We start from the raw sequence: 8830 nt of genomic DNA on the forward strand, positions 1-8830 counted from the left end.
CCAAGTAGGTTTATAAGTCCCCTCTATGGGCATTAAATTTTAGTGATCACTGAGTCATGCCTCTATACCTCTGATAGGGTATATTGGGTTCTCTCGATGGGGCGTATACATCGGACTCCACATTTAGCTCATGTGGTTTTATGTCGGTTAGTGGTAGCTCCCACATTCAAATTCTAGTGCATTGACTAGGTTCCAATTACATTTCAGTATTCAGTTTTAGCATGTCATGTGCTTAGTCATTGCATTCAGATCACTTCATTTCAATATGTTCAGATTATATCATTGTTTTATCGCTTTGTTCAGTTATATGCTTTATTCATCTTTATCCTATCATGCATGCTTAGTACCTTTCAAGTACTGACACATACTCTGCACTACATCTTCTCATGATGTAGGTTGAGGTACTCAGCACCCTTATCACGCATAGATCGGTTCCCGATCTCTAATTCAACATTTATCAGTGTTGAGTCATCATTCTTCGAGGACAACATACATGTTTTATTTTACCTTCAGTCTTTCAGATTCAGTTTTTGCTAGAGTTAGCTTGGGGCATGTCCCAACATCTCTAGTCAGTTAGAGGTTTATTTCAGACATAAATAGATTCAACTTTAGTACTTGAGTTTTATTTCAACATCTTAAACTCTTCTGAGTTATATATATTTCAGACCAGTTTGGTTATTCCCTACTATTAAGTTTTATCATGGTTTAGCTTCTGCATTAGTTTAATTTTTATAAAATATTCAGTCTGGTTATGATATGCCAACTCAGGGTTAGCTTGGGGTCACTCGTGATCGTAAGTCCCGTGTTTATGTCCTGGGGGTAGCCTCGGAGCGTGACGAACTTGGTATTAGAGCACTAGGTTCAAATGTCCTAGGATGTCTGAAAAGATGCACTAAGTAAAGTCTTTTTCATGGGTGTGAAGTGCACTACATCAAATGAGAGAGAGGGAAGTGTTTTAGGAAAAACTTCACCTTCTTGCTAATCTTATCGTGCGTGAAGTATGATCAAACTTCTTGTTTCTAACTCATCGTTATGCGTTTTAGAACATGCCTTCTCTTAGAGCTTACGGTAGAAATGTGAATGGCCACAATGCTAATGCAACTCCTCTTATCCCAGATCAAGAAGTTTCGAATGCAGAGTTTCGGAGAACCATTCAACTTTTGGCTTAGAGTGTGACTAACCTGAACAATCAACAGCTTCCAGTTCCTACAAATGCTAGTGGTGGATCAGTGGTGGCTATGGTCCGTGATTTTGCTAGGATGAATCTACCTAAGTTTCTAGGGTCGCAAGTTGGAGAAGATCTCTAGAACTTCATTGATGAGGTTAAGAAAATCTTCGAAGTGATGCAAGTGACTCGTAATGATTGGGTAAAGTTGGCATCCTACAAGCTTAAGGATGTAGCTCACATCTGGTTTACTCAATGGAAAGAAAATAGGGGTACGGATGGGGCTCTTATCACTTGGAAGTGTTTCAGTGAGACCTTTCTGGATAGGTTCTTCCCAGGAGATTTGAGGAAGGCAAAAGCTCAGGAGTTTATGAATTTGAGGCAAGGTAGCATGTCAGTCCAAGATTACAGACTCAAGTTCGCCCAACTCTTTAGGTATGCTCCTCATATGGTTGCCGATTCCAAGGCTCAAAGGAACAAGTTTATGTATGGGGTATCCGACGTAGTGAAGACAAAGTGTAGAAATGCTATGTTGCTGGAGAATATGAATATCTCTAGGATCAGGACTCATGCTCATTTGGTTGAGGGAGACTATCTTAGGGAACAGGCTAAGGAGAATAAAAAGTCTAACACAGGCAACCATGAGTATTCTCAACAGAAATAAGTTGGGGGATATCGCTCTCAGTTCCAGCAGAAATCTTCATCCCCAACACCTTCATCAGCTAGTGCTCCATCCCTTAGGTTCCGACAAGATCAGAAAGGTAGGGCATCAGGCTCTAAGTCTCAAAGGAGTGTGTAAGGTACTAGGACCTACCTAACTTGTCCAAAATATGGTAAGAACTATCCGGGTGAGTTTCTTGCAAGAAAGGAAGGATGTTTTGGGTGTGGTTAAACTGGTCACAGGTTGAGGGATTGCTCTTCTTCTAAATAGGGTAGGGTCAAGGAGGTAACAATAGTAGGGCTTGGTCTACAACTTTAGCAGTACCAGCAGGTCACTCGACTCAGCAGGGTAACTCATCTTGTACAAGTGGTGTTCAGCGCCAAAACAGGTTCTATGCTTTTCAGGCTTGCCAAGATTAACAAGATTCTCCTGATGTTGTCACTGGTACGTTATGAGTCTTTAACTTAGATGTTGTGCTTTGTTAGGTCTAGGGGCTACTCTTTCCCTCTTAACTCTATATATAGTAGTCAACTTTAATATTGGACCAAAAACTCTCTCAGAACCCTTCTCAGTGTCTACCCCAGTTGGTTACCCAGTTATAGCTAGACGGGTATACAAAAATTGCCCTGTCACAGTCTCTCAGAAAGTCACCACAGCAGATCTTGTAGAGTTAGAAATGGTAGACTTTGTTATCATTCTAGGCATGGATTGGTTACATTCCAGCTATGCCTCAGTCGACTGTTGGACTACGATCGTTCGTTTCCAGTTTCCAGACGAACCAACTTAGAATGGAAAGGTAGTAGCTTAGCGCCTATGGGTCGATTCATTTCTCACCCTAAAGCCAGAAAGATGATTTCCAAGGGGTATAACTATCATCTAGTTCGGGTTAAGGATTCAAGCTCTGAAACCCCAACTCTTGAGTCTGTTCTTGTGGTAAATGAGTTCCCATAAATGTTTCCAAAATATCTTCCTAGAGTACCTTCCGAAAGGGAAATCAACTTTGAAATAGATCTCCTTCCAGATACCTAGCCTATATGTAGTCCTCCTTACAGAATGGCTCGAACTGAGCTTAAGAAATTCAAAGAGCATTTGAAAGACTTTCTAGAAAAGGGCTTTATCAGAACTAGTATTTCCCCATGGGGCGCACCAGTGTTGTTCGTGAAAAAGAAAGATGGTTCTCTAAGGATGTGCATTGACTATAGGCAGTTGAACAAAGTCACAATCAAGAATAAGTACCTTATCCCTAGGATTGATGACTTGTTTGACCAACTTCAAGGTGCTAGTCATTTTTCAAAGATAGACCTTAGATCTGGTTATCATCAGCTCAGAGTCACAGACTGTAACATCCAGAAGACAGCCTTTAGAACTCGGTATGGTCATTATGAATTCATAGTTATGTCATTTGTACTAACCAATGCCCCTGCAGCTTTCATGGATTTGATGAACAAGGTGTTCAAGTAATATTTGGACTTGTTCGTTATTGTCTTTATTGAGGATATCCTCATTTACTCTAGGAATGAAGAAGAACATGTGACTCATTTGACGGTTGTCCTTCAAACTCTCAAAGATCGCCAGTTATTCGCTAAGTTTAGAAAATGTGAGTTTTGGTTACAATTTGTTGCTTTCTTTAGGCATATAGTATCTAGAGAAGGGATCCGAGTGGATTCTCAGAAAATAGAGGTAGTGAACCAATGGCCCAGCCTACCTCTCCTATAGATATCAAAAGTTTCTTGGGTCTAGCTGGTTATTACAGAAGGCTTGTGGAAGGATTTTGATCCATAGCTTCTCCATTGACTAAGTTGACTAAGAAAGAGGTTAAGTTCCGGTGGTCAGATGATTGTGAGAAAAGCTTTGAAAATTTGAAGACTAAGTTGACTACAACTCCTGTTCTGACCTTGCCAGAGAGTTTAGACGGTTATGTGATCTATTATGATGTATCCAGAGTCGGCCTAGGATGTGTGTTGCTGCAGTGAGGTAAGGTTATAACTTATGCTTCTAGACAACTTAAGGTACTTGAGAAGAACTATCCGACTCATGACCTCGAGCTTGCATAGGTAGTATTTTCCCTAATGATTTAGAGACATTACTTGTATGGTGTTCACGTATATCTGTTCACAAATCATAAAAGCCTTCAGTATGTGTTCACCCAAAAAGAGTTGAATCTTCGCCAAAGGAGACAGCTTGAATTCCTTAAGGACTATGATATGAATGTACTTTACCATCCCGGTATGGCCAATGTAGTAGCTGATGCACTTAGCAGATTATTGATGGGTAGTGTAGCATATATTGAGGAAGAAAAGAAGGAATTAGAGAAAGATGTTCACCAACTTGCTCGCTTAGGAGTTTGCCTTATGAGCATATAATATGGTGGTGTAACAGTTCAAAATGGGTCAGAATCTTCATTAGTAGCGGACGTTAAGGAAAAATAAGACAGTGATCGTATATTACTTCATTTGAAAGATGTAGTCCAGCAACAGAGAGTAGAGGTTTTCTCCTAAGGGGGAGATGGTGTACTCTGTTATCAGGGTCGCATATGTGTTCCTAAGGTGGGTGAGTTGAGGCAGTAAATCCTTACGGAGGCCCATAATTCCTGATATTCTATCCATTCAGGTGCCACTAAGATGTTCCGTGATCTGTGAGAAGTCTTTTGGTTGAACGGCACGAAGAGAGACTAATTAGTCATGTTGTTTGAATCATTTAGTGCTTTGTTTTGATAGACTTAGTGCCCTCAAATGCCTAATTTATGTTATAAATTGATGTTAATGCCTTGATATTCAGGTATATGCATTGAGGAGCAAAGCACGGACACTAACAGACAAAAAGGAACAAAACAAGCTGAAGGAATGAAGAAGGGCGAGCCCGAGGATCACCAAAAGCACTTGGCATATTGCCGAGTGGCTGACCTGACCTCTTAAAGTTCCAGTGTGACAAAAAGGAGCAGTCGGTGAATCACCGAGCAGTTCCACGAAGCAAACATAGATCGCCCAAAGTTACAGACCTCGAGGATGTTGAATACTAAGGTTAGAAGGTGATGGAACAGATCAAAGGATGGCTCGCCGAGTGGTTCGGCGAGCCCAACTTACTCTGCCGAATAGCCCTTCATGGCTAATTTTTGACGACTATAACTTAGATTTTGAACATTTATTTTAGTGTCTTGATAAATTTTTGGACAGGGACAAAATTAGCTTAGAACAATTTTCTCTTAGTTTTCTAAGGAGACTTGAGGGTTTTTGAGACACAATTGGGAGAATTCACAAGTGGGTCTCAAATTTTATTCTTATTGGAGCACTGTAAAGCTTGAATTCCTCTTACCAGTTGATTGCTAATCGATTCGGTAACAATTTTTATCTTTTTATGATGTTCGGCTAAAACCCTAATTCTTGGGGTGTGATCATGTGATTATGGGTTGAATTAGTGTATGGGTATTGTTGATTACTAGTTTAAATGATATATTTAAGTGGGTTTAGTCATTAATTGTAGTTTAATCTATGGATTGTAGTTGTCGTTTGTCACACCCCAAACTCGAGGGGCGCAACTAGATCCTAATGCCAAAACTTAGGCCCGAACCGACCCTGCTGAACCATTTGCTACTAGCGCATGGCAGCCACACGCAATCAAGAAAACAAACAATTAAATCTCGGCTTAAAACTAAGCCCTCGGCCGGCAAGGCCCTGTGAACTGATCTATAAAAAAAACAACTACTCCCATGAGATCATATAAATAAATAGCCAACTAGCACATAAGTCCTGATTGGGCCGTCGAGGCCACCAAGATATCTATACCAAAACTAAAAGCAGGTATATCTCAATAAAATACATCAAACAGCTCACAAGCTTCAGCAAATCAACAACATAGGCCAGTATGGCCATAACGTAGAAATACACCCCACACACTAGTCTGCAAGCCTCAAAGAGTAGTAAAGATTGGCGGGACAGGGCCCCAGCCTACCCATACAAATATACACCACAAAAGTTAATAAACCTCCAAACTCTGGCAGCTCCAGAGGAAAGGGCCTAGCCAACCAGATAGAAGGTATCCTGCTATTGAGGAGGTCTACTCGGTCGTCTATCAGGACCTGCATACATGAATGCAGCGCCCCCAGGAAATGGGGCGTCAGTACAAAATAATGTACAGAGTATGAAAGGTTGTACACTAAATGAGCAAGTATCATAATATACAAAAAGCAATCAGGTAAGGAAATCAAATTTAGATAAGCATGCAAACCCACTACTGAATCTAATACAATACAATAATGATCAAACATCAACCTAACAAAGACCCCATAAACCTGGTAGGTACAAACAAAATACCACCTACGTATGCCTCCATAACCCCAGAAGGTGCCAAATCAATCTACATAACCTTATAGGTAGTCCCTTGTCTTTGTAAGAAGTTACATAGCCCTTTTTGGCAACGATATAGCCTCGTAGGCAGTGCATAGCCCTCTTAGGCAACATCATAGCTCTGTGGGCTGCACGAAGCCCTCTTTTGCATCACATAGCCCTGTAGGCAATACATAGCTTTCCTTGGCATCAAATAACCCCGTAGGCAACACATGACACTCTTTGGCATCAATATAGCCATGTGGGCAACACATAGCCCTCTTTGGCAATAACGTAGTCCTATTAGACAACATCATAGCCCCCATAGGTAGTTAATAGCTCAACAACTAACCACAATAGCCCGAAGGGCGACAACAAACAATTAAACAGTCTGAAGGTGAGAGATTTAACTATAAGCAATATATATGAGTAATGTCCAAGTCGTTCCTAACTTAGGGTTGTTTTGAACAGATTATAAGTCCCTAAAATGAGGGTTTATAATCACTCAATCAGCCAACCACTGATAATTACATCTACAACATAACTAACATTAACTACTCTATTATATCAATCCCAAGCTCTAAGGAAACATGTCGAACGAAGGGAGTAGCCTTAACATACCTTTTCCTTTATAATTTATGTTGAAAACACCTCTGTCCACACCACTACAATACTAAAAAAAAAAGGTAAAATCAATTAGTAATTAAGGATAAAAATTACGATGACAATTCGACAATCGATACGGATTTCTATCGTAAACTACAATCCAAGACCTAAGGTATCCGTAAACTGATAAAAGGTGATTCCTACCTTTCTTTAAATGACCAAAACACTTGAATACAATCACTCCACTAAAAATAACCCTGGTTCCATAACCCCCATGGAACTACACCGCACAATTCACCGTGAAAATTATACCAAAACGACGAGCTCACGACGTAGGGCAATTTTCGATAAAAGGCCAAGAAGAGATCATGAATACACAAGGATGATTTGAGGAGTATTTCTCTGATTTTTGTGGGTTTCTCATGATTTGGAATGAAGAAAAATGAAGAAGATGCTATCTTATAAGCTTCCACCGAATTAGGTGACCCACCTCACGTGCCTGCTTGTGCAGTCTCGTAAAAACGTGAATATCTCTCTATTCTGAAGTCATATGAACAAATTGTTTGATGCGTTGTAAACTACACTCGTAGACCTTCGATTTAATAGGTCGTGGGACCCATAAATTGTTATTTATTGGGAGAAAACTTCCGAAATATTTGATCCAAATTTCAGAGAAATCTTTAAAAAGGAACTTACGATAACTTTCGCTCATTTTTATTTTGCGACTTACCTTACTTCAAAACTTGAGATACAACCCTTGAACACTTAAAATATGACATACCACATCATTTTTAATTTATTACTCACCCTCTTGTCTTTCCACAAATGTATGAATTAATTTAGACATTTAGAAAAGTTGGGGTGTTACACCAATGTAGTTCTGTGTTTGTGTTCTTAGCTTGCTCGAGAGCGAGGTTTTAGCACTAAGATTATTGATTAATGATTTATAGATATTGGGTTGATTTGGGTTCAGCTAGAGAGAGTGAATCCTAAACCCAGTCCTACCCATCTTTCTCTAGAGAGAAGATGCATTAAGGTTTTGGGATGTTCGTAGTTGTTATGCTCGTTGATGTTCGAGAGAAATCACTTGAAGCGCAATATTTGTGTCGAAAGAAAGCGATTTCAATTATAGTCTAGCCTACCCACTTATATTTAGCTATTTACTAGTAGTTTCAATTACCCATATATCGAATTCTCCTATAATCGATCACATCCCGAGAATTCCTCTCATTATTGTTTTCTCATTACTATTTGACAGCATTGTAGTTGATAATTGCAAATCTAAACCCCCCATTTGACATTCGTGTCACCCATCTTATTTGATATGTCTTTTTTCGATAATTTCTATTCCTATAGCTAGTTAGATCACATTTGCACTTCTTAATTGAATTTGAACACGTACCGCTCCATGTGGGATTCAACCCCAACTCAATTGTTGGGTTTTATACTGCTTAACGATCGTTTGCACCTAGAATTGGATGAGGTGTGTTTGAAACGTTAATAAAAAATGGCGCCACTGTCGGGGAGTGGTGTTGTTTAAAATTCTTTTATTGAAGTTAAATTGTGAGCTTTTTGGCTATAGTTGAATCTACTTACTTTACTTTTGGTTTTGTGTTGCTTGTTAAAACAAACGAGGATATGAGCGTTAACGGAAGTAATGGTAGACAAATGGGCCACCTAGATGACATTGGGAACCTCAATGATGTCAATGACCCAGATCAAGTGGGTGGTGTTGGTGCCATTTGTTTGCCTCCAGCTGAATGAAACGCAGATTTCCACATTACAAGCACTATGCTTCAGCTCATTCAACTAAAGGGTTTATTCGGAGGTTTGGCTCATGAGGATCCCCATAAGCATATTAGGAATTTTGTTGATGTTTGTGGACCGTTCTCATTCAAGAACATATCGCAAGTATCGGTCAGATTGAGGTTGTTCCCATTTTCGATGATGGGTGAGGCAAGCAAGTGGTTGGCTGAGTTGGCAAGAGATTCAATCACTTTGTGGAATGAACTTATTACTACATTCCAAGTGTGATTCTTTCCCACTTCGAAGATGATGACTCTTCGGACAACATCC

The sequence above is a fragment of the Solanum verrucosum genome, unplaced genomic scaffold (assembly GCF_900185275.1).
Source record: "Solanum verrucosum unplaced genomic scaffold, falcon-dt-bn FXZP01000017.1, whole genome shotgun sequence".
NCBI lineage: Eukaryota > Viridiplantae > Streptophyta > Magnoliopsida > Solanales > Solanaceae > Solanum > Solanum verrucosum.